We start from the raw sequence: 26,210 nt of genomic DNA, 5'->3' as shown, positions 1-26,210 counted from the left end.
GATTAAATGTCCCGCCCCGGTGGACGTATGCGCGATTGCATGCTGGTCTTTGAAGTTCCCTCACTGGCATTCCAACCACAGTGGGTCACGCCGTATCATCCAATGTTCAATCTTACCCCAGTGGGCAAAGACCAGCATGTAATCGCTGTATTTTTTTGGGGGTCAGTAGTTCCACCAAGATTAATGTTTTATTGAAAACTTGACAAAGCAAAGTAAGCATTGACAAAGCCAAAAGGCTGGCTGTCAAAGCCAGACATGTTGGCTTTTCCAATGCTTGGACTTCTATAAGGTTGCAGGCGAAGACACATGTGCTTAATTGCTAGCATAATCTAAGTGCTTAGTTTGTGGTTGTGGTTGGGGGTATTGGACACCAGTACTCATTTTCCGGGACATGGGCTTAATTGCTATCATCGAATTTTGACCCAGAGCTAGAGAAGCAAAAATATAAAGGGGAGAAATTAGAAAAAGGAAAAATAAGACAAGGAGAGAAAGCAGGCATAAAAATTAACCTGCAATAGAGAGGTATGGAGGGAGGCAATGTAGGGTGTGGAAGAAATAGATATGAGACGGAATCAAATGTAATCAGCCCTGGTATTCAACAACTAAGGATTCAGCAGTGCTGGCAGCTGGCTCATCAGAAAAACGTTGGCTCCATGCACTTATATTTTGTTTGCACTCACAAATATGTTCCAATAACCCATCTCTGTAGGTTAATAATTGTTAGAAATAGGGTCTCTAGTTGGCAGTGGCTTGCATCCTGTCGAAGCAGAGACCCTTCCTTCTAGTCACGGTAAGGGGATCACACACTCTGCTCACCCCCTTGATTGCTTGGCACGAGCAGGCAGGCTTATCTCAGAGGCAATGTGTAAAGTATTTGTACATAACACACACAGTAACACAGTGAAAACATTACAAATGGATCCCACACCAGTTTAGAAAAATAAAGGGCCTTATGCATGAACACATTTTCCCATAGACACAGAATGGGCAAAACCCTCTGATGCAACTGGCCCAAAGTATCTTTATCTAAACCAAACTAGACCAAACGACAATAATCAAGCATACATAACTCAAGATGTTACTTTTAAATGGGTTCAAGCAAATCTGTCCATAGTAATCTATGGAAGCATGATTTTTACACAAAGTACCTCAAATGTGTCAAAATCCACAAGGCAAAACAGCCTCAGAGAAGGAAATCATCGAAAAACACAGTGATGCGTCCTGAGTCCTTGGGGAGGCGATGTGACAGTTCTGCTGCTCATAGAAGTGATACGTCAAATCTAGACTGTAGGGGGAAGTGATGCATTGAGTTCCCAGGTGATTCTGCAATTAGGGGAGGTGTTTCATCGGAAAAACTTACTGCAAAGACCGTGACGGAGCTGGTGACATGTCTGTTGGGGAAGAGTCCGTCATCCGCAAGGCAGCAGGGGCCCGGACAGAGTTACTCACGGGTGTGAGTGACTGCAGATAGAACATTCTAGAATGAGCTGTTGAGGCTAGTTTAGCATCACTTTCAGAGAGGTGAAACAGTTTGACGTATATTTTCTGACTTCCATTGATCCCAGCCACCCCCGTGAGAGGTGAGCAGGGTTTCAAATGGTATAAAGTGGATTCTGATTCTTGCTCCCCCCAGCCTCCTGTGCGAGGTGAGCAAGGTTCTAGATGGTGTAAACGGGATGTTCTGATCTCGCTGCCGTTAAAGGTATTTGCATGAATTTCAACAGAGTTAGAAAAGGCTAGAAGCAAGACACAGTAAGTAAAGTATCATGTTGCTGACTCAATCTTATCGACTTCTGATGTAAAAAAAAAAAATCTGTGCCCCTATTAGCCAGCTTCAATGTCGAAAAATAAAAAGGGAAGTAATAAAACGGTACCGTCTGCCATTACTGGACTCACCACCTCATCCACGCCTTCAAAATGTGTTATTTTTCACTGTGGCTCGAAAGAAATGTGAAAGTGAAACAGAGTTCAGGTCCTATGTTAGAACTGAAGGCAAATAGCAAGCATACAGCAGTAGGCCTTGCAGCTAAGTCCTGAGCACTCACTACATGAGAGGAGGACTCTCTAAGTGCACTGCACATGCGGCAGGCAGCAAGACACTCAGTGTCACTCACAGAAGAAGCAAGTATAATTCTTTCTTCTTGCATGCGTCTACTTACTGCTGATTGGATGTTAGGAAGGGCTGGGGAGGAGCCGGTTAGTCAGTCTCATTCCTGGACTCCTCCCCAGCCCCTCACAAAGTCCAAGCAACAGTGAGCAAAATTAAAAAAAGAGGGTGGAGCTCAAGACTTTCCACCAAGCCTGCTCCACCCACTACTGCCTTGAATGTGCTGGTCTGTCCTGCCCCCAACCATTAAAACCAATGGTACCGAGTTGGCCACGCCCAGGGCCATAAACATATCTCCCTAGTGGCGATCAAACCACTGGCACTAACAAGAGGCCACTCCTCTTCAATGACGCAGGCACTTTCACTTGTGCCTCAGGGGCGAGTGAAAATTTCGCTCTGTACAGGCGCAGTGGCATGACCTGTAACAAAAAAATAAAAACACACACATCTCAGGCCTGATAGAGCAGTCGGTAATTTCACTGGGCTGCTTGTGATTTTTATTCTTTACCTCTTTTCTTCTCTTCTGTGTGGCAGGGCACCGCCCCTTTTGCCCACATGCACCAACCGCCCCTGGATGAATGTGATTTCATTTTTTTTTTGTAGCACATAGGTACGAGTACCACTCTTGTCCAGTGCTGACCCTTTTTTTCCAATCTGAATGTGATTTCATTACATATGGATCTGTCATTCCTCAGGTCCCATCGAGAGGTACCCATGGCTGCTTGCTTTTCCTGTGAGTCTGCTGGATATTGAGTCATAGAGAAACCTGTGTCTGTGGGGGTAAAATTGATTATTTATATCAACTCTAGACCTTCATTTATTTTATTTGACCCACAACATTTGACAAAATGGAAAAAGATAGAGAGAAAGGTCTTATGAGCTCTATTTTCTGGTTTTCTGTGTACTCTAGAACCCAGGAGTTGTGGAAGTGTTAAGCAAGTCTGTAGTAACAAAGTCCACGCAGGTAGGATTTAGTTTAAATAGATTTATTGAAGCAGGTTACATGTAGAGGAGTTGTAGTGAAACAGCCCCACCAGGAGCAGCCTGCCTCCTTCTCAGCCCATTCTCAACTATCCACCTCACCTCAGAGGCATCCAACATTCCAAAACGCATCATCACTCCAACATTCCATGCAGCACGCAGCACATTCACACTGGCTGAGCAGGTAGTGAAAATGGCAGAACATTAACATGAACAGGATACCACAAAGTCTTTTGCTGGTCTGCCTGTCAAGAAGCACATCTGATTGCCTCTGAATATGAGCTGCGTGATATTCTTGTTTGATTGGCAGACTGAATGCAGAATTCATATTTATGTGTACAAAATGTACAAAAGATTAAAAGGAGAGCTCTCCCACCAAGGCGCCGTAATTACCGTTCACCGCGACCCTCAGATTTCAGTAATCCAGCTCTCCAGTGTTTCTTAGTGATGGCGAGCGCTAGCATTTAACCCCTCCCCTGCTGGTGACGGAACCACTCCGTCATCAGCCGCGGTCGCGCTGTGCTGATGACGGAGCGGTTCCGTCACGGCCCGCTCGGCACGCCTGCGCGGCCGGATTCCGCGCCTGCGCTGAGCGTTCCATTGAGAGGGCGGGGCTGTGACGGAACCGCTCCGTCATGAGCACAGCGCGACCGCGGCTGGTGACGGAGCGGTTCCGTCACCAGCATGGGCGCGCCGCGCGGCCCCCGGCCCCCTTAGCACTGCGGCGGAATAGCCGCCACAGTGAAGGGGTTAAAATAAGCCACCTGTGTTTACTTCGTTTGTTATTGTTCTTTGCAAAACGCGCACTTGAAATAGAGTGTTAACACATCCGTATATATTAATATTGTGACAATAACGTTTGTTTATTAAGGATTAAAAATCCACAGTGTGTGGATGGGTTTTGTTGAACAGTTTTCTTCCCCTTTTAGATGGTATTAAACTAGAATTGTGCCTACTGATTGTAGACCTTCGGAAAAAAACATTTATGCCACTGAGGCACTGCATCGTGATTTATAGCTGCTGACATTCTGTCCAATAACAAAAAGCTGAAATCAAAGCCAGCAGCAAGCGGTGCCCACGAGCACAGCATTTGCGCCCGTCTCATCATTCACGGGAAGGCCTCCTGTGAGAGGTAATCTGGTGTTTTTATTCAGAAGTCTCGAGAAATGCCAGTCTGTGCCTCGTCTGCAAAGTATACACATTCAACAGAACTAGAAATAACGACGCGTTAAAGGAATCAAACTAAGTTCTTCTGACATTCGCGGAATGATTCATAATGAAATCATCACCACGACTCTGCGCATCCTATTCGGAGTCATAATTTTAGGGACCCGAACGAAAATTACTGAACACTCCCAGCTTCACTGAGTCCCACCCTAGGCACATGCAAATTTCCTAATTTTTAGAATTGAGTCCTTAATATATCTATCATAAACCGATTAGTTTTTACAATATTTGCAGTAGCAATACCTTACCTCGTAATTTTCAATAATTCTAGCGATACATATAATACATTCTAAATTTCTAAATAAAATCATACAATATTCACTCAGAACATTTCAACAAATGACCCCGCAATAAAATAGCTAGAGCAAGTCATATTTACAACATTTGAGAATGCTGACAATGCCATTGTAAAAATCCATAGGAGCCTATTTACAAACCCCTTGCGCCCCCGGTACGTCACTTTTTCCCATATTAATAGTGTCGCACCGGCGGCGCAAGGGGCTTGTAAATAAGCACCATAGCACTTGGCTATGTTTCCAAATACCGTATTCTTCGACCTGAAGACAGGCTAATAGAAACAGTGAAGGACAATGCGAGCTTGAATGCCATAAAGTGTTCTAACTGTAAAATGATTTCCTTTTAATTTCTCAAATCTCGTGAAGAAATTCCTCTAATGTTTGCAATAAAAATCTCCATTCTTAATTCCATATACATTTTACACGACTCATAATCCATTAGTTTTAATAAATATTGCTGAAAATATTGCTGCCATCAACCTAATACTATATATATATATATATATATTTATATATATATATATATATACTCCTCACAACTGTTCCGGTCGCAGAGGGAACACTTCCTGTTGGTGCCCGCGTTCGAGACCGAGAGCGTGTCTCCTGTGAATTCGGAAACAAGAAACCACGCGGCACACTTCTAGGCAGTAGTTATTTTCGTTTATTTCAGGTCTAGCGTAAAACTCCGCGATAGACCTGAAATAAACGAAAATAACTACTGCCAAGAAGTGTGCCGCGTGGTTTCTTGTTTCCGAATATATATATATATATCCATACTAATATAATAAAGAGAGAGCCCAAACCTTTGAGGCGGGTAATCTCAGGAACCACAGCACCAATCACAACACCCAATACAGCGTTGGAAAGGGCAGTTGCAGCAGAAGGACATAGGCTATGCAGTCGCCCCCAATGTACATCTAAAAGGTAAAAGAACCGTGCCAGAAAAGTAGTCCCTTGTGGGCGTGTCTGCGTTGTTCTGTGGGCGTGTGCTGGGGGCCTGACAAACGCTGGGGGCGTTTGGTACGTTCCGCCCTTCATGCCATGTCTCATATCATGTGCTAATCCCACCCTGCTCCCTTTAAATACCCCTGCACCCCATAATTATAACCCACCCTTACTCCTTAAAATACCCCAACGCCCTTAAACACTAACCCATCTTAACCCTATAAATATACCCTGTACCCAAAACCCAAACCTATCCCTAAACCCTAAAAATACCCCTGTACCCCAAAACCCAAACTTAGCCCTGATCCCTAAAAATACCCCTGTACCCCAAAACCCATACCTAACCCTAAACACTAAAACGACCCCTGTACCCCATAACCCAAAACTATATCTGAACCCTTAAAATACCCAAACACCCCAAAACATATACCTCAGTACCCCAAACATATACCCCTATACCCATACTTACCTTATCCAAACATTAAAAAAAACATGCTTTTCAAAGGTTCAAAATAAGCTTTATTCGATATTCAAACAAATATCATATAAGCATACATTGTTATACAGATTTATAAAACATTAAAAACAAGAGAGATAACAATTTAAAAAGTCATCCAATGCTCGGTAACAAGTTAAAAAACATTGGTTCGAGGACTATTAAAAATGAGTAAGAGACGACAGTTAAGAACAGAACTTAATTTTTTCTCCAATATCAGTCTAAAGTATTCCTGATTTTTATCAATAATTTTAAAAACTGCTCCATTTTAGTTATCACCTCCCTATCTTCGAGTTCCTGTAAACGCTCAAAGGCAAGTTTACACGACCTGAGATTCCATCTCTTGAGCAGGGGTAATAATAAAGCTTTTCTCAATAACCCATAATATTTACAAAAAAGAATGGTATGGATGTTAGTTTGTTGAGATATGTTATCACAAGGGCAGGAGCAAAGAGTCCGAGACCAATCGTTACATATTGGAAATGTTACATAACGGAAGAAAGAACCCAGTCTGAATCTGGTGAGCAGCATCCTTGAATAGCACAAAAAATCTGTTGAAAGGTAAAGCTGAAGGCCCTTGTGTGGTGTCACCCTTTGATATGCCAGAATAGTAGCACAGTGCTTCTGTTTGTTCCATCTGGCTGTTTCCATGTGGGCCATTAGCATCTTTCTTAGGCCTTTCCGTGAGATGTTTTCTAATGACGAAGGATCTGTAAACCATTCTGGGTGCCCAATTTCAAGAAAAAACTTTTTCACGTAGGCCAGCCATTTTGGTAGAGAATGTTTAGCCCCTTCCAGTTTTAAAATGTCTTGTATCACCTCTCTATTAAAATCAGTCTTGGGGGTGGTCCAAATTTTGTGCCAAAGAAGGGGAGGTTCAGATTTTATGACATCTGATATATACGGTAGATCCAATTCGATGTGCATCTGGTACACCGAAGTTGTTTTTGAGGAGGCCAGGAGATACCTAACGAATTTATTTTCCACAATTTGTATTGGCGAGAGGTTTTTGTCGATTCCCCAAAGGCCTGCCCCATACGTAGCGGTGCTGACACATTTTGCTTTGTATACAGTTAATAATTGTTTCACCGGTCTTCCCCCTATTTTACTTGCGAAGTCACGGAGCCCGCCAATGGCACTCACAAAAGCAAGTTTCCTCTTGTCTATTGCCGCCTTCCAGGATAACTTTCTATGTAGGCAGATACCCAGGTAAGTGAATGCCTCCAATGTTTCCAATTTTTGGCCCTCGATGAAGATAGGGCAGGGGATTTTTTTGTGACCTTTATTGCTTAGCATGGAGTAAGATTTACCTATGTTCACTTTGAGACCCCTGACCCTCATGAAAACCGCAAACTCTGAGACTGCCTTTTGTAGGCCCATTCTAGTCTGGGAGAGAATTGCGGCGTCGTCTGCATATAGCAGGATTGGAATCGGTTGATCTCCTACTTTTGGGAAATCACACTCGATATTTCTGAGATGCTCGCCAATCGCATTTATATAGAGGGAGAAGAGAAGAGGTGCCAGGATGCACCCCTGTCTGACCCCTCTACTGATATTAAAACGTGGCGAGCACTCTCCCCTCAGTCCAAATCTAACCCTGGCTCCGGCTTCTCTGTACAGAGCCTTAATGAATAATAGGATTGATGGATCTATCCCAACTTGATGTAATGTGTCCCATAGTTGGTCATGCTGGACGCAGTCAAATGCTGAAGTAAGGTCTATGTACGTTATGTACAGACTGCGTTTTTTAATATCGATGTGTTTGGACTTAATTAGATGTAGATTGAGGACCTGTTCAATTGTCCCTCTACCTGTCCGGAAGCCATATTGTAGTTTCGACAATACGTTTTTTTCCTCCAGCCAGATGGTAAGTCTTTTCAGGATTATTCGTCCGACAATTTTCATCAGGGTATCGAGGAGGGATATAGGCCGATAGCATGATGGCAAGTGTCTGTCTCCTTTTTTAAAAATTGGAATTACTATTGCCTCTCCCCATGTTGGAAGGAGATCGACGATGTTTATCGAGTTTAGGACAGAGGTCAGAAGAGGTACCCAAAACTCCATTTCCGCCTTATAGACGTCTGCAGGGATTGCATCCGGTCCAGGTGCCTTCCCTGCTGGACTTTCTGCGATCGCCAGTTCCACCTCCTCAAGTGAAAAAGGGATTATACGGGGACTCTCTTGCGGTGGATTTAAATTTAATAAGGAGAGGCGTTCTAATTCCAAATTATTCAGACATGTGGGATTTGAATATAGCTTCTGGAAGTGTTCCACCCACGTCTCTCCACTTATTGCCATATCCAAGTTCCTTTCAGGCATTTCCACCCATGGTAAGGGGGAATTAATAAGTCTCCAGAAGGCTGACATATCACCCATTTCTGATGTTATGACCAAGTTCTGCCATGCTTCCTGTTTAAGTGTCCTTTTCCTATTTTTTATGGCTACACGGTATTGAATCCTTGCCAAACGTATTTCTGTTTGGGGTTTGGGTATGACATGCAGCAAGTTTTTTAGATGTTTTAGAGCCTTCGAACAATTTGCATCAAACCATCCTTTATGTTCAATGGGACCTGGTTTAAACTGTCTTGTCAAAAGTTCTTTCAGGGTGTCCTGAATTTTTATGAAGGCTTTACAGATGTCATCCGGGTTGTTATTAATAGTGAGACAGGTATGGATCTCCTCCCTCCTCTTGTTGACTAAGTTTTTGAGGAGGTTATTTGGATTGATTTTGGACCATTTAACACAATATCCGTTTGTAGCTCCCATTTTGATAGGTTGTTGATAGTTAACCTTGTGTGGGCTTTGATTTTGTATAGACCCCAGTAGCTCGATCGACATGGACAAAGGATAGTGGTCACTGTATAGATGGTCGAGGGTGTTCCAGTCTTGTATTAACGGTGCATGTGTTTTTGAGAATAGAATGAAATCTATGGTGGTATTCGAGCCTCTGCCATGAAAGGTTGATTTATGAGGTCGTGGGGTGTGAAGAAGCTCATTTACAAAACGTAAGTTAAATGAGGTCACAAAATTGTTGAAAAGATCCCCAGATATTGTGTGCAGGAAATGGTTAAAAGTAGCGTTACCAGAGTCTGAATCATATGTCACGAAGATGTCACAATCGTCTCTGACAATGTGTGGGCAAATATGACAATTTAGATCGCCCAGAAAGGCTATTGCACACTCTCCGCCAGATGATTCTTTAATATTTTGCAACGCTTGTTGGAGATTTTCCAAGTCAACCCCCAATTTTTCTACCGTGAGATTGTTGTAGAAGTTGACAATTAATAATGACAGTGACGGGGCAATGTCCATTTCAATTATCTGGAAAGAGTCTCTCAGTATTGTTTTCCTGATCCTATGACCAACTGCTACGCTAATATAAGAGCATAGCCCCCCTTTATGTCTGCCCTGTTTACTCATGGCAGCCGGGGAGTGGAATGTCTGAAAACCTTGGAGATGGATAGGAGAAATAGCCCAGGTTTCCTGAAAACACAAGATGGAGTACTGGTTAACAGCCTTTAACCATTCCGGTATTGTAATTTTTGAAGAAAGACCTGCCAAGTTCCATGAGAGGAATTGGAGATTGAGCGTATTGTTACGGTCTGCCTTGTGGGTGGAGATTAGGTTGTCAGATGTATTTAAGGAAAGACGGGATAGTCTTCTGGCATTGCCCCTTTCTGGAATTGTTACTCTGTTCATAGGGTCGTTTTCTGTGAGGTTTTTAATGGTCCCATCTACTGGATCGTCCTGTATAGCATCGGTATGAGTAACTATATGATCCCGACTCCTCCTATCATAATTTACTTCCTTGTCTTGATTGAGTCATTCTACGTCGTCCAGCCCGTAGAGTGTCTCATAGTAGTTATGGCAAGGTAAGTTCCATGTTGGATTAACGCGCAGAGGGGGTTGAGGGAACCCCTCTGGGTAATGCCGTGGAGTCGGCAGATGCATGTAATCAATCAAAGGAAAGAATGGCTGTTCTCTTGTTCCATTCCTTCGGTTGTAGTTCCTGTAATGCGCAGATGTGGGATTATCGTAGTAAGGTTTAGATTGGTGTAATTTAGGGTGCATTAAAGCCTCAGGATAAAAATAGGCTAGGGGTTTTGGCGAAATTGGACCCCTATTAAAGCCCGAAAACCAGTCTATAATGTGCGTGATGACCCTTGGATCTTTGAAGGTAACAATTACTACGTCCCCTTCAATATCTTTGGGGCGGATCCCGATCCAGTGGGTTCTTTTGACCATTATTATGTCGCCATTTATGTGAGGGGGTAGGGGCCTATTTTCTCTGAGCCAAAAGATCACCTTATTTTTTAGGCTGCGATGGTTTTCATAGGCTCCTGTAGGAGGTAATGGTAGCACTCCCGTCAGAACGATAACGTTCTGTGCTGCGGCAGGGGGTAAGTCAACATATCTTTTGGGTGGGCGTTTTTCCTGTGGGACTGCAGACTGCATTTTTTCAGGTATGGTTTGTGCCATGCCCATTTTTGCTGAGGCTATGAGGGAATTAATTTGTGTTGAGTGAGTATCAGAGGACACTTTTGGAGGGGGAACAGGATTATGAATGGTTACTGTCTTTTTTGTTGGAGCTGGGGAGTGGGTTTTTTGCTGATTTGAAACCGTAGGTTGCTTGTTAGATTTCTGTGCTTTGGACATTTTTTCTAATTTTGAATTTGTTCCCCCGTCAGCCGATGTAGTGGGTTTTGCATTGGGGGTTGTAAGTTTTGGTTCATGAATAGGTTTGTCTCTAGCTGTTAAATTTGAGACGGCATTTACGGCCCCCTTAGCTGGGTGTTTTTGAGTCAGAGATTCTGAGAGAGTGTCAAGTTGGGTAGCTATTCTTTTGACTCTCTCGTGTATGGGTATTAGCAATGCCTTAACAAGATGTTCCATGGCGTCCACAAAATCTTTGATCGTAGGTGGGACGCAGGAAGTAAAGGTTTCCCTAGATGGTTTGGATGTTCCTTCTGCAATTTGTAGTAGTTCTTTGGTTAATAAGTCTTTAGCCGATGTTTGGGTTTTAGGAATGCTTTTCATGGCGGCTTTTTTGCGTCGTTTTTTAGGTGGGGATCTAATAGTAACCTGTTTCTTATTGGGTTGATTTTTAGGATGTGAAGGTTTGTCTAGCTTTAAAACAACTGGCAAAGGTTGAAACATGGTTACCTTTTGAGTGACCAAAGAAGGAGGGATTTCAATTATTTCGGGAGGGACGAACTCTGCAATCTTTGGCAAATTTGGAGTGACCAAATCGATGAGATCAGGGGGTGTAGAGATTGTATTGTTAGCGGATTTTAATGGGGATGGGAGAGAGGGTCCATTTTTTGGTGGAAAATAGGATCGGAACACTGAGGGAACATTATCCGTGTTCATTAGATCTTCATCTATGTTTTTTAAGGTCGAGTTAAGTGGAAGGGGCTCAGGAGTAAGAGTCGGATCTGCTAGTTGAGTGATGTTTTTTAATAGCTCTATGGATTGACGCCGTGCAATACGACGCTCTGCCAGGGCCAGGTCTCTGTCAATTTCACCTGTTGCCTTGAAGAAGAATTTATCAAGAGGTCCAAGGATAGGGGTCTCTTCTGCAGGTAGTTGAACCTCAGATCCTTATTTAGGCATGATCCTGGCTGCAAAGGAATATGGCCCAGCCCGGCCTTATCTGGCCTTTGACGGCCGTAGAGGGCCCGCCCTTTGCCCGGGCTTCGCCCCGGGCGTCCCGCTCGCGTCCCGCGACGCTGAGGGCTTTCAGATTTGTAGTGCCCCTCCCGGCGCTTTTGCCGCGTCGGGGAACGCGCCGCCGCTGAGCCTGACGGGAAACGTAGTCCCGAGGCGGCGGCGCGACTGGTGGCGGGAATTTGGTGTTGTTGGCTGGTCCGCAATGTGTTACTCTCTGAGCACTCTCTCGATTCAGGCGCTGTCAGGTAGGTCTCTGGTCGTTGTGCTATGATAGTGCCTCCCCCCCCGCTCCACCGAGGGCTTTCAGATTTGTAGTGCCCCTCCCGGCGCTTTTGCCGCGTCGGGAAACGCGCCGCCGCTGAGCCTGACGGGAAACGTAGTCCCGAGGCGGCGGCGCGACTGGTGGCGGGAATTTGGTGTTGTTGGCTGGTCCGCAATGTGTTACTCTCCGAGCACTCTCTCGATTCAGGCGCTGTCAGGTAGGTCTCTGGTCGTTGTGCTATGATAGTGCCTCCCCCCCGCTCCACCGAGGGCCTTCAGATTTGTAGTGCCCCTCCCGGCGCTTTTGCCGCGTCGGGGAACGCGCCGCCGCTGAGCCTGACGGGAAACGTAGTCCCGAGGCGGCGGCGCGACTGGTGGCGGGAATTTGGTGTTGTTGGCTGGTCCGCAATGTGTTACTCTCCGAGCACTCTCTCGATTCAGGCGCTGTCAGGTAGGTCTCTGGTCGTTGTGCTATGATAGTGCCTCCCCCTGCTTTTACAATTCATGCATTTACAACGAAGTTCGTTGTAAATGTATGCGTGGTAAAAGCATATAAAATGTAATGCCATGCGTTAGAATGGCATTGCGGAATCATGGTACTTTCGTAATGAAAGTATGCGGAGTCATGGTATGCGGAAAGAAGGTTGCGGAATAATGGGTGTTTACCCTCCCCGGTAAGTACATTGGTGGCGCGGCGGCCCACATCTCCAGCAACATACTCATATTTTTTCACCACCCATTTGAAAAATGCGCATTGATGGCCAGCACCAACATACACTTTTAGACACACCTCCCGCCACAAGTTCTAGAATTGCAAACTTTATAGCTGGGGAGCTACGTTCGAATCTCGACATCAGCTCAACATTCTGTGATTTCAGGCAAATTGCTTTGCCTCCCCATGCCTACCACAAATGAATGCTTTTTTCTGTAATGTAAATTATGCTCATGCCATGTTGTCGAGTTCGCGCTATATAATATTGCAAGGAAAAATAAAGTAGGGAAACTCGAGTTCACACACTACTGAACGCGCACTCTTAAGTGCATCAGCAGTGCACTGTGAATCGGAGCGTTTCACAGGCCTGTCACAGATAAGAAATGTTATCAAAACGAAATCCTACAAAACAATATACTACTGGCCGGTAGCAATTCATACCCGGACAACGTCGGGACGGGCTGCTAGTATATAAATATATATATATGCTCAATGCCTAGGCGTTTCAGGATCTGTCTGAAGCCCCCACTGGGGAATGGGGGCCCATTGTCCAACTTCAGGACTTTGAGGAATCCCCATGTCGCAAAGATGTTTTCAAGGCTCCTGATTTCCTTGCAAGTTCCAGTTGATGAGACCATTTTGACTATCGTGAATCATGAGTATTCATCTACTACCATCAGAAGATACTTGCCACACTGAAGTGGCCTGAAACGTCAACTGCTATCTGCTCCCATACTCTCTCCAGTATTTCAGACACCTCCAGGGGTAGTTGTTGCATGGCTGCAGTTCCGTTTCTACCATGGCATCAAGCCCAGGGAACCATAGTCTGTCTCAGAGGACCCTTTTAGTGGCAACTAACCCTCCATGCCCTTCATGTGCCAGGTCGGTTGCTTCTTTGTGGAGGTTCTTGGGAATCACAATGTGTGATCCTCTTAGGATGAGTCCTTGTGTAACTGGCAGCCTGTCCCTGACATTTTAGAAAGCTTTGATCTCCTCCGAGCCACTACTCCAGTCCTTGCTGTGCTTCTACTTGTACACGTAGGTGATAGTACACAAAATTCATAATAATGCAAACATGCAGAGAAACAGTTGATGTAAACAACAAAGTGGAAATGAATAGTATGACAAGGGAAGATCATTATGTCCTTATTTAATTTTCAAGGCTTAACAACAGCCAGCCGACACGTGTTTCATCGCATCACGCGAATCTTCAGGGCTCTAGGTAGCTGTGTTTGAGCCAAACCGTCTTATATTCCAATGTAGATGAGAGAACGTGCGCTTCTTGTTTATACCCGGGAACTGTAGTGGTCCACTACCAGGAACACGGCGACCCGGGAACAGCTAATCTGAACTCTACAAGAAATAAACTTTTGCTTACTACGAAGGTGCAGAGCTACCTCTGTTGCTCCTACATTACACAACGCTTCATCGGACCCTTTAGATCTTGGAGCGACTTGCTCACTATAAACATGAACTACAGTTCCCGGGTATAAACAAGAAGCGCACTTCGCTTCAAGTCAACGTTCTCTTATCTACATTGGAATATAAGACGCTCTGGTACCCCACCGGGTCGGAAGTATCACCGGCAGAGCGACCTTTGGCTCAAACAAAGCTACCTAGAGCCCTGAAGATTCGCGTGATGCGATCAAACACGTGTCGGCTGGCTGTTGTTAAGCCTTGAAAATTAAATAAGGACATAAGGATCTTCCCTTGTCATACTATTCATTTCCACTTTGTTGTTTACATCAACTGTTTCTCTGCATGTTTGCATTATTATGAATTTTGTGTACTATCACCTACGTGTACAGAAATATTAAGTGTGTGCATAGGGTACGTCTATGTAGTAATTGTGAGGTCATGTCAGCTTGCTGACACTACCATTGGGTGGTTATATGGTTTTCCACTTACCCAGTTGCACCACAAACTACTGTTCATTAGTGCTTCCATACAGGCAGTGCGCCCATTGTTAGATTGACCTCTAAAAACCATTCCCTTTTTTTCTGTGCTTCTACTTGTGTCTGTCGATGAGGCACATGATGAAGGATAGATCTCTATCTTCTGTTGTGGCAATCACTCTTTGAAGAATCGTGCGTGTATAGACACGCTCATTCTTACCATGAATTGAAGTATACCTCAACAGTGGATGCATGCTGCTTCATCAGGTGTAATGGCTGTCTAGAGAAGTAGTCAGCCAGATTGTGTTCTTTTCTTGGTTTGTGGACTATAGTATAGTCATACTGCTGTAGGCGTATTCCCCATCGTTCAATTCTGGGAGGCATTTTAAGTTTGGGGTTTCCAAAGACGGCGAGGAGCCTGGTGGTCAGTTATGATGGTTAACCATTTGCCATACAGGAAGATAGGAAAATGTTTGCAGGCCCACTCCACTGCAAGACTCTCCTTCTCGGGTGGAGAATAGGCTTTCTCAGTGTCAGAGGGACTCCTGATGGCTTACGCGGCAATTTGATGTTGGGAATCTAGGGTTCCAGAGTGTTGTGCCAGGATGTCTCTGAGACCCACTGGGCTGGCATCAACAGTCACTTTTGTGTACAGTTTTGTGTACAGTTTGGAGTCAAAGTAGGCCAAGATAGTGGCCTTTATTTGCTGGAAGCAGTGCTTGCATTTCAGGAACCCCTGGAAAACCACTTATGAGAACAGGTCTGGTTTTATGGAGCTCACATTTGTCAGCGTTGAGAGTGCGACCAGCCTCACTCCTTTGGCGGAAGGTCTTTTTGAGTGCTACATAATGCGATTTACGTATAGCCTCCAAGACTAGGATGTCTTCATTGTTTTAAAAAAAAAAAAAAAAAATTATTTTAAAGGTTTTATATAGCGTTGACTAGACCCGGAGGTATCAGAGCGCTTTACACGAGCATCAGATCATAGTTACAGGTTACATCGTTACAAAGGTTACACACTTATTAGAGCATGGCAAAATAGTTACTTGTGAGGTCAAGATAAACAATAAGCACAAATACGTAAGGGGAAAAGCAGGCAAGGGAAAGATGCAGGGGAGGGGGGAAGGAGCTGGGGAAGTAGACAGGTAATGAAGGCGGGAAAGAGGAGGGGAGGGTGAAGGACATTGCATGGAAAGAGGAGGGGAAGGGCGACTGGAACACAAACGGGTAGACAAGTCAAAGCAACGTCCAAATTCCAGTAAGTGGTACCACTTCCCTATCTCTTGTGCGGGAGACTCCCTTTACGCAGTGGACTCTCTCAGAGGGGTCTCTGAGACTCCAAGGCCTACATACTGGATCCTTCCCCAAAAAGGGGAGAGGGAGTGCTTTGGCAAGGGGTGCCATACCATACCTCAGCTGTGAGTGGCTCCCTTGGCGCAGTGGACTCTCTCAGCGGGTACGCTGAGACTCCAGAGTATAAATATTGGATCTTTACCCAACAAGGGGAGAAGGTGTGCTTAGTCAAAGGGCACAAAAGGACAGGGGGCTAGGCAGACTAGCAGGAAAGGTGAGAGATTCAGGGGAGAGTGGATAGGAGCTAAGGAGGTAGACAAAGGGAGAAAGAGTACTAAATAGGAACAAATGTAATTAATGAGTTATTATATAGCTCTGGCTAGACCCAATGGAATCAGAGCACTTTACATGATGGGACAATAATGTTGCATATTACATCAGTTAGAAGTTACATAAGTATCAAGAAAATAATTTAAAGAACATTGGGGACGAGGTGAATGGAGCAGGAAGGGTAAGGGGATAGGGTAAAGGGGTAGGAGGAAGTCAGGGCGTAGAGACGAGGGAAAAATCTGCCCAAGGTCTGGGTGGGTAGGTGACGGCAGGGAGGAGGAGTCCACAACCCATCTTCTCTTTAGCTATTTGGTAGCTCCACAGGGCATCAGCCAATTCGCTAGGACTCCACAGTCTGGGGTAAGTTCCGCAGGTTTCAAGTCCTGATATGTAGGCTATTTAGGGGATCGGTTCAAGGTCTGGTCAATGTCCAATTGTTGTCCCAGGGAAGTAAAACAACGTGTAAGGGACCACTAAGGAAGCCATCTTGGGGTCAGGCAGGGGACTTACTGTACACTGGTACACTGGTGGCCATCCTAAGGTTAGGCATCAGGCAGTTAAAGTCAATATCCAGGACAGCGGCTGACAGAAAATAACAAGTCCAGCGTGCACACACCATCACACGCACAGACATGCACAAGCACACACCAATGTGAGCACACACTCTCATATGCGCACTGACGCACACAGACAAGCACTTAGCCAGAAACATTCAAGAGCACAAGCATACATAAAATCCCATGCTCTAATACAAAAACACCCAAATGCATGCACACGCAAACACCATCACAAGCACAGACACGCAGAAGCACACACAAACGCGCTCACTCTCATATACACGCAGACAAGCACATACAGAAACTATCCAAAAAAAAACAAAAAACACAAGCACACATACAATCACATGCTCCAGAACAAAAATACCCAAGGACGTACACACAAATACATGCACACACACACACCATCACACACACAGACATGCACAAGCACACAACAAATGTGCGCACACACTCTCATACACGAACAGAGGGCGCACATACAGAAACATCCAAAAGCACAAGCACACATACAATTCCATGCTCTAATACAAAAACACTCAATACATGTAGACACCATCACACTCACAGACATAAGCACACATACAGAAACATCTACGCGCACAAACACAAGCACACATAGAATCACATGCTCTAATACAAAAACACCCAAATACATGTCAACACCATCACACGCACAGACATGCAAAAGCACACACAAATGTGAACATAGTCTTTCATACACGCACAGGCGCACACACACACATGCGTCCGTGGGAGGCCTAGATCAGCTCGTGCTGGCAGTCGAATGAGTGGCCTGGTGTAATCGCAGACCGTTGCGGGTCACGCGGTCTTTCGCAAGGCACACTAGAGACTCGTGGCCCCCATCTCCAGCATCAGAGCTGTAAAGGGAGAGCAGCCCCAGGAGTAGTGCCACATTCAAAGCATCAGGCATATGCCCCGGCGGCCATGTTAAAGTCAGGCATTCCCAAATGGTCTTCTGGTGAACAAGGATGCGCAGGTATCACTGTGGCTCCCTAGCTCCATTGACTCATTCACACCTGCAGCTGCCCCCCATCGGCCCCCTGGAATTGCTCACCTGTAGTGGGTGGAGAGGGGGGGCAGCGAACTCCGTGCTGTGCAGCCTCTCTGTGCCAGTCTCAGAATGGGTAAGGTTTCTGGGCTGCCATCACACCTTAAGCCCGCTCCTCACTTGGAATCAGTATACCAATGGGGAGCCGTGGGGAGATTGTGGGGATCCTTCATCAGGCGGACGCCGATTCAAGCAAGCTGCCGCCCACCATTTTGCGGAGGTTGCGTGTCCGCAGAGCCTCTTCCCACTGCTCGGGTCCGTGAGTGCAGCTTCGCTGCACTGCAAAGTCTGCCGGTGACATAGCCTTAGGGGAGCCCAGAGAGACAGTTCGGCACCTTCTCGGGGATTATGCACCCCGCTGGCTCAGGTCCTCTGTGTCTGCGATGCGGCAGCCATTTCGCGGGACTCCAGTCTGCCACCTGCAGCCAGCATGCAGCGACACTGCGCCTCAGGAGAACAACGTTTCGCCTTCAGTGAGCTACGCTGTGGACCCCCATCATGAAGCAGTCCCACAATTAGGTCAAAGGCGGTGGATGGCGGTGTATAATGCCGGGATTTGCGGCGCGGACCAGGAGCTGCATTGGGTCCTGGTTGAATGACCCTCCAAATGACATTCTGGAAGATTTGAGCAGGTGACGAGATAACAAAGTTCAATCTCTTGTAACAGAAACGTCCTAGGTGATTGGCAAAGGTCGTAATGTAGCAGCAGTGTTCTTCCAATTCAAACTGATGTTAGCCCTTGTTTAGGTCGATCTTGGAGAAAGTTTTGCTCCTTTGAGCTGAGTGATCATGTCCACGATGTGGTACTAATTTTCTATGTATTGCCTTGTTGGGCTGGTACATGTTGATGCAGATTCGGACATCTCCTGTTCTGTCTTTCTTGGGGACCACAATGGGGGGCACCCAAGGAGTGGGGCATTTGGACGTTTCAGTAATGACAAGGCTGAGAAGTTTTCTGATCCTGACCGCTTCTTGCAGATGGAATCCAATACTCCTGTGTCTCTGCGCTACCAGGTGAACGAACACTCTCATCAACATAGAGGTGGATGCGGACATCCTTCAGTTTAGCTGAAGTTGGCTCGGAATTGATGAGCGATGCCTTAGTCCATCTCAAGGTGGTAGTTGATGGAGATAGACCCATTTCAGCTGCTGTGGTGAAGCTGGGGACGCAGGCCCCCAACGCCTTGCCTGGCAGTACATGTATTGATGCTGTAATTGAGGTTGTGCCATGTGCTATGGTCATATTGAATGAGCTGTGGTTGTTTAGCGGCTTGGCTGCAGCCTACGCATAGACCATGATGGGTGACCTCAAGAGGTTCTGGACTGGGTCGAGTTCAGTGAAGTGATTGACCGGCATCACATTGATGGACATCCCACTCTAAATAATGAATGGAATGGATTGTCTGTTCAATTCTAGGTGAACAGCTGGACAGGTGCAGGTGGATTTTGGCAGGTACACATGGTGGATAGTCCCATTCTCTGAGTGTACATGCATCAGTCCCAAACTGGTGACAGGGGTAGACAGAGGACTCTGGGGACTGGTGCTCGACAGTCCAGGATGAAGAAACTGTCAGGGGCACCTTGTCCCTTGTTGGTGAGGGATGCTGTGAAGTTTCCTATGCAGTCTATTGGTGTGTATTGGTGTGTCCTCAGAGCACTCATAGATTTTTCATCGAATCTCTGTCAGATGCACACAATCTTGGAGGCCCACTAGGTTTCACCCACTGATGACATTAACCAAAGCATCACTGTTGATGATGAAGTTCATTGTGTGGCCATTCAGAACGAAGGTCACGGTAGGTCGCAAGGCATGCAGACATCCTCATGAGGAAGCCATACTCCCCACTATCACTGGCCATGGACACAGTGGGCTGTCAGGAAGAGCAAGATGGGCGGTTGACATCAGGGAGTTGTGGAGACAATCCGCACGTGATGTCTGGGTCTGTTGCCTGAGTTGTGGCGGCACCGGCTCTCATCACTTGTTTTGACTCTGAATTTACTGCAGTCAGACAGCGGATGCTTCACTTGGTAGACAAATTTGAAGTGTTTTTCCTTACCGCAGTCCTTGCACACCTGTCTGATGACTGGACACTTTCCTTTGTGAGGGTATGCCAGATGGCATCTGTAGCAATTTCTTGCAGTTTTCAGAGGCCGTGGCTTGTACTTGTCTTTGCATGCGCTGTGGCTGCCCCTATGGCTAAAACTGTCCCTTTGGTGATCTTGCCCGTTTCATTGGCAGCCGGTTGCGTGTCAATGCACTGTTAAGCGCTGGCTGCAGCCAACATTTTGTCAAGAGAGTGGGTTTCTCTGAGCATGCGTATTGTGAAAGCTCCAGATTAACAGCCATCTATGATCCTGAGGCACATTGCTTCTTTATTGGAAAATCTGTTTAACCGACTGTGCTTGAGGAGGCCTTCCAGGCCCTCTATGAAGTCATCAATTGATTATTTCGGTTGCTGGTAGGGTTTGCTGAGTGTGTAGTGTTCATAGTCCACTTTAGTAGCAGGGCCGAACTTCTTGGCGAGCTCGTCTTTCACCTTTTGATATGTGTTGGCCTCTTCTTTCGCAATCTTCTTGAGGGCTGCTTTGATGTCATCTCCTGTGAGGTTCTTGAGGTATCTACTTGCCTTGGTTTCATCTGGCTCGTCTAGCTTCAATGAATTGGTCAATTTTTTCAATCCAGTCAGCCCACCGTGCTCCAATGTTGTGATTCTTGGACATGTCGAACAGGGGCAGCCACTTCAGAAACGTGGCAATCAGTAGGCCTCCTCAATCCAAGATGCTCTCGGCCGGGTGACATGGCCTGGATACTGGCATATGCTGGCAACGGCTGTAGTTACCTCTGAGGACCTTGCGAGGGTCCGCAGGAGATTGGATGCACTGAGGATCAGCACCGTATCGAGCATTGACAGGCAGCATTGGAGGCAGGGAGGTGCCAAACGTTTGGGCCGCTACTAGATTGCGGTGCGAGAGGTCGTCAGGAGTCGTGGGCACTCTCCGGGAGTTAGGCGAGGGCGCTCAGCAACCAGAGGACAGGATGGTGGAGGTGTGGGAGTGACAGCTCCACAGGTCTGTCCTGGCTGGTCTGCTGCTGTGCAGGTGGGTTTCTCCCCTCGTCACCAGTTTGTCATATCTTACAGCAGAAAGAAGACACAACACAGAGTGAATTGCTGGGTGGCTTTTTATTTGAGCTTGCCCCAGCAGGCTGCTCGCACACATGCCTGCTGCCCTTCCTCTGCAGAACTTAAAACCATCCCCCATCTTTCGCCTCAAGCTGCCTATGTTGTCACAGCTACAGCCTCAGGCGGCCATGGGGTCCTAAGCCCAAATCTACACACACAAACATTAACAGAAAAAAAAGTGTCATGGTAATTTAAGAAAAAAAACTGTTATGCAAGATGGAAGGGTTTTTGAATTTAAGATACTTATTCCTTGCATACAACTTCTTGAAAAAACACTTGCCTCTTGTACTGGCAGACACTAAGGGCCAAATCATGATGGACTGAGCCCCTGCTTTTTTAATGCAAAGTGTCTAAAGTTCAAACATAGAACTTGAAAGTTCCCCGAATTAATGAATCAGCCTGAAACAGAACTAGTCAGGAACAGTCAGCAGTGATTTCCTTTCCCTGTTCCAACTTGCTCTGTTTATTAAAGTTCAGAGGTGAACTCGTTCTGAGTTACATGTTTGAACTATATAGAACTTAACGAGCAAAAAACAGGAACTCAGGCTATCATGGCCCCAGAGATCATGAATGTATGCTAGCTTTCACCATCAACTTTTGCACTGCACAATGTTAACCTTTAACCATGACTTACAGCTCTAAATTCCTGCACTAAATATAATTTTAGGGGTTACATTTCCCCAAAAAGTCTTAAACGGTTGGGTATGGGAAAATAACAAATTTACAGTCAGACATAGAGCTTTCATTTTTTTGTGCCCTTTACATCAGTAAATGGTCAGATGAAATTTCAGTGTTAAAGTTAAGTACTATCCCAAGTGTTTAAGACTCTTACCCTATTAGCCTATATATTTATATTCCACTGAATTGTGTAGTAGGATATTCAAAATCAATTATCTTAGTTTTTATTATGCTAACAAGTAAGTGATTACCATAAGAATATCTAAAGAGTAAATGCAACTGTCCTTGGTGACTAAGGGTTAGACTTACATCTTGGCGGGCAGCCCGCCATTCCACCATGGGGCCATTCCACAATCACCATGGTGGAGAGACCACCGACCTAATTTATAAATAACCGCGAAGCAGGCTGTCATTTATAAAATCATTAGCAGGATGGGCCATTACAGCGGTTCTTGCCAATGCATTTTACGTTTTGCTGCAGGGCTGCATCGGAAGAAATTCTTTTTTGTTTTTAAAGAGAAAATCCCAAAACTGAATTTTATTTTTGAAAAGAAAATAACTTATGTTCCTCTGGCCATTGGAGGCTTCCCCCATGGCCAGAAGAGCATTGTGGTGATTTTACTGTTCCTTTCTGCCAGGTTTTATCTGGCTGTAAGGAACAGTAAAAAATGACTACATGTCTGCCCATCAAAATTGGGTAGGCGGACATGTAGCCGTTTCTCCGATAGCCCTTATTCCCCTGGGCCACCGGAGAAACGGCGGGGACAGAAATGTCACCGCTGTCCCCAAACTTAAGGTTCAGCCACAATTAAATTTGGTGGGCGGACCACTATATCGGCCGGGAGAGAACTCCATTGCTGCTGCAATGGAGTACCCTCTCCGCCAGTATATAAATCAGGTCCTAAGTGTTGTCTGGAAATAGAATGCTGTGTCACTCGCATACATTAGTGTGATCATAGAAATGTTGCCTATATTGGGGAAGAGTAAAAATTAGTTTTCAGTCGCTTGAGTAACTTACTAGTGACACACTAAAGACAAGTGGGGCCAAAAACATCCATGTAGTAAACTATTGTCCACTTGTAACTTGTTTGCAAGAACATGAAATAAACATACAGCCAACCATTTGTCTGAAAACAGGATTCAGATTGCATCTACTAGCCATCTAGAGACGCATTTGACGACTCAATAAGTGTATTAAATGAGCAAGTTTAACAAATAATAAATAATATTTGTACATCATGAGATTCAAAATATATGCCTAAATTGCCATAATATTAGCACATTCTGCCCTCTAGGGGTGGAATGTTCTAATAGCTTTAGAGCTCTCTGTAGCTGGTGCTACCAGCCATTAAAGGTCTGCTTCCTTGTCCGCTTCCTTGTTAAAGGCCAGCACCTTCGTCTCGGGCCTTTAGTGCTGGAGCGGGCCTTTAATGTCCGGTAGAGCCCACTATGTTGGGCTCTAAGGCTTTAAAAGGGGTCGCTTACTTTTCCTAGATTGTAATGTCTTAGTCAGGGATCTTTATTATTTTGTGTTCGATATTTGTTATTACAAGTGGCCTGATCTAAAAAAAAAAGAAGCCTAACCACTTTCTTCTGTCTTGCCAGTCAAACAAGTATTACCTGATGTAAATATTGCTGCCTTCAATACTTTTACAGGGGCAAAAACATAAGTAATATTCTATGAACCAGTCCTGTTGTTGCAAATAGAACTGAAACCTGCTAGTCACCTCTGCTACTAGAATTGTTATGGTTGCATCTGAAATCGGAGGCCTGAAAAGGAGAAAAAGTCCTATCGATATGTTAGAGTAATGAGTACAGGCCATGATAGTCTAGTAATATTTTCAACACGACCCTTTATCCGTACTGATCTCCAACAAAAATGGACCTAGTAACTGTGAGGGAATGAAAATTTAAAGATAGATTCCACCAGAATGCTAGCATTTGCTTCATAACAGTTTTTTTTTCGGGGGGGGGGGGGGGGGGGGATTAGAGAACATCCTTCTCATGGTGGCACGGCCTATATATCTGCAGCAGAAACAAGGCGACTCATCGGCTTCTGGTGCTGCTGCGTGACCGCAAAGGGCGTGTGACATAATAACCAGACACTAGGTGATTCCACAGGGTAGAAAGAGGACTGCCATTCCCTCTGCTGTCCAGTGCTCTAGGTGTAATTGATTAGAACGGCATAACTATTGAGATCTGCTTTGCTATGTGTGCCTCAGTGTTTATACAAGAAAGTAAATTGGGGACTATGCAGCAGTCACAAGTTCCCATAATCACGCCTGGAATTATTGGGGATTCCCATTAAAGACAGGAATGTATTCATCTCCTAGTCATATGTGCAGGAAGACTTCTAAAAGTAGATGCAAATAAATATTGGAATGCTTCAAAAAAATGTATAAAACTACAAACTCAAAATTTCATGTGTGGGAGTGAAAAATGTGAGGAGAGCATTTACAGCCATGTATACATTGTACACTATTTAGAATAACATTTCAAAACTGGCACACAGGACAAACACCTGTATGTCTTTTTTGACATTGTTGATTTTTTAGAGAAGATTTCAGCTAAGCATTATGTGAATCGCTTTAATATACAAAAATATATGTGTTAAGTGTTTTGTTCATAAATCTAACAATGCCATAATCGAAGTTAGTAATGTGAACAGTGAGTAATATCAGAATAATTGTGATGGCTTTTAGATCAGCTGGGTTGTAACAACGGGCCATAGGCTCAACACAAATTGCTAATATGGTATACCTGTACTAAAATCAAATGTAGTGGGTTGCATCCAAAGAACCATAGTGAGTGCTATTAATGAATTGACAATGCCACTTTCTGAGCCTTAGACACGTGTACAATGATGTATTGAGAGTTAACACTAATACACAATAAAACATTCATACTAATACAGAAAGCAAAACTAAAAACTCAATTTTAAAGTGGCAGAAGCTATGTTAAAATGGACCCAAAAGCAAACCATATTTGGTCTCCAAAAAATTGAAACGAGAGGAGACAATGTAGCATTGTATAAAAATTGAAGACCCAGCAATTATCAAAAAAGAATAAATGCTAAAAGCAGAGAAAAATGTAAAACTTGAAAAAATATGTGCAGGTGAGATACCAGAAAAGACATTATTACAGAGGTTGATTACTGGACCTCTTGAACGAGGTGTGTATATACATTCATCAACACAAGGCTTGAAAGATAACTTTGGACAAGTAATGCTTTTATCAGTGTAATGAAGATTTCAGGACCTCAGTACAGAGTTCGTTAGGATGATGCATTGGCTTCTCCTATGAATCTTTTTCCCAGTTATGTGGAAAAGGTGTGAGGGCCTTTAATCATAACAAATAACAAATTATGGTATATGGTTAAATATTAAGTCTTTTTTTCTCACTTTTCATTGATTAACAACATCTATTTTGTAGTTAATAACAATTTACCCAACTTGCAATATATAGTACTCCTCATTTAATTTGCCAATCTTCAGAAAATGCCAGTTATGTTTGTAAAAATGTCACTACTGTTTCTTTTAGAGAGTGGTAAGGTAAGAGCATTGATGGTTGCCAAGCTGAAACATCCAGTATTCAGGCTACTCGTCTGCCCACCTGCTGGGTTTAAAGTATTTTCTATGATGTGTGCACACTGCACCTGACTGCTCCCTACTCTGAAAGTACTCTCCTACCTTCACAATGACCTGCTGCCGGAGAGGGATTCATAAATATTCACTTCGATCTCCCCCATTCCCAATGTCAAGAGCTGTTACAAGCCTGCTGTAATATGCTATTTGTTGAATGAATTAATGAATTTTAGATTTATAAAGCGCCTGGTTACTCCGAACGAGTGTCCCCACGCTAAGCAGAATCAGGGCCTGTCCAGGAAGGGGCAAGTGGGCTTCTAACTCTGTCTAAAAAGCCAGGTCTTCGGGTTTTGTGGAAACTTGCCCCAGACTGTTCAAGTCTTAGGTTAATTGGCATTGGATTTCATAGCATGGCTGCATGCAGCCCAAAAGAACAGCCCCAGTCGTGCACAACGTACTCTGGGAATTACTGCCAGCGCTGCTTCTCCAGATGTTAGTGCTCTGGAAGGAGTGTGAGCATTGATCAAGGAGAAGAGATAACTGGGACCCCTCCAATACATTATCCTGTGGGTGTAACACAGGGCTTTAAATGTGTTTCTGTGTTTAACTGGGAGCCATTGAAGATCAGCCAAACCGTGGCTAATGGAAGACCATTTCGGTAATCTTAGAAGCATCTGGGCTTCAGCGTTTTGTACTTTTTGCAGCATTGCCAGCCTGGCTCTCGAAGTACCCAAGTAAAGCACATCACAGTAGTCGAGCTGTGACACCAGCAAGGCCTGCACTACTGTTTTTTGTGCTGCTGCCGGTATTACCCTCAGAAGCTTCTTTAACAGTCTCAACACCCGAAGCATATGCCTACTGTTGCCCTGATCTGACTTTCAAAAGATAGCTCTGCATCTAAGAGGATGCCTAGATGTTTCATTC

The 26,210-nt window shown here is 44.8% G+C and overlaps 1 protein-coding gene across 2 annotated transcripts in view; it reads left to right on the top strand.

Annotated features, from left to right (window-relative positions):
• Window positions 1-26,210, top strand: part of APBB1IP (amyloid beta precursor protein binding family B member 1 interacting protein) — an 880,024-nt gene that overhangs the window by 663,482 nt on the left and 190,332 nt on the right. The gene's annotated exons all lie outside the window — the stretch shown is intronic.

Source organism: Lissotriton vulgaris, chromosome 10 (genome assembly GCF_964263255.1).
Source record: "Lissotriton vulgaris chromosome 10, aLisVul1.2, whole genome shotgun sequence".
Classification (NCBI taxonomy): domain Eukaryota; kingdom Metazoa; phylum Chordata; class Amphibia; order Caudata; family Salamandridae; genus Lissotriton; species Lissotriton vulgaris.
Note: the sequence above shows the minus strand (reverse complement) of the source record. Positions and strands in the feature narration are given on the sequence as shown.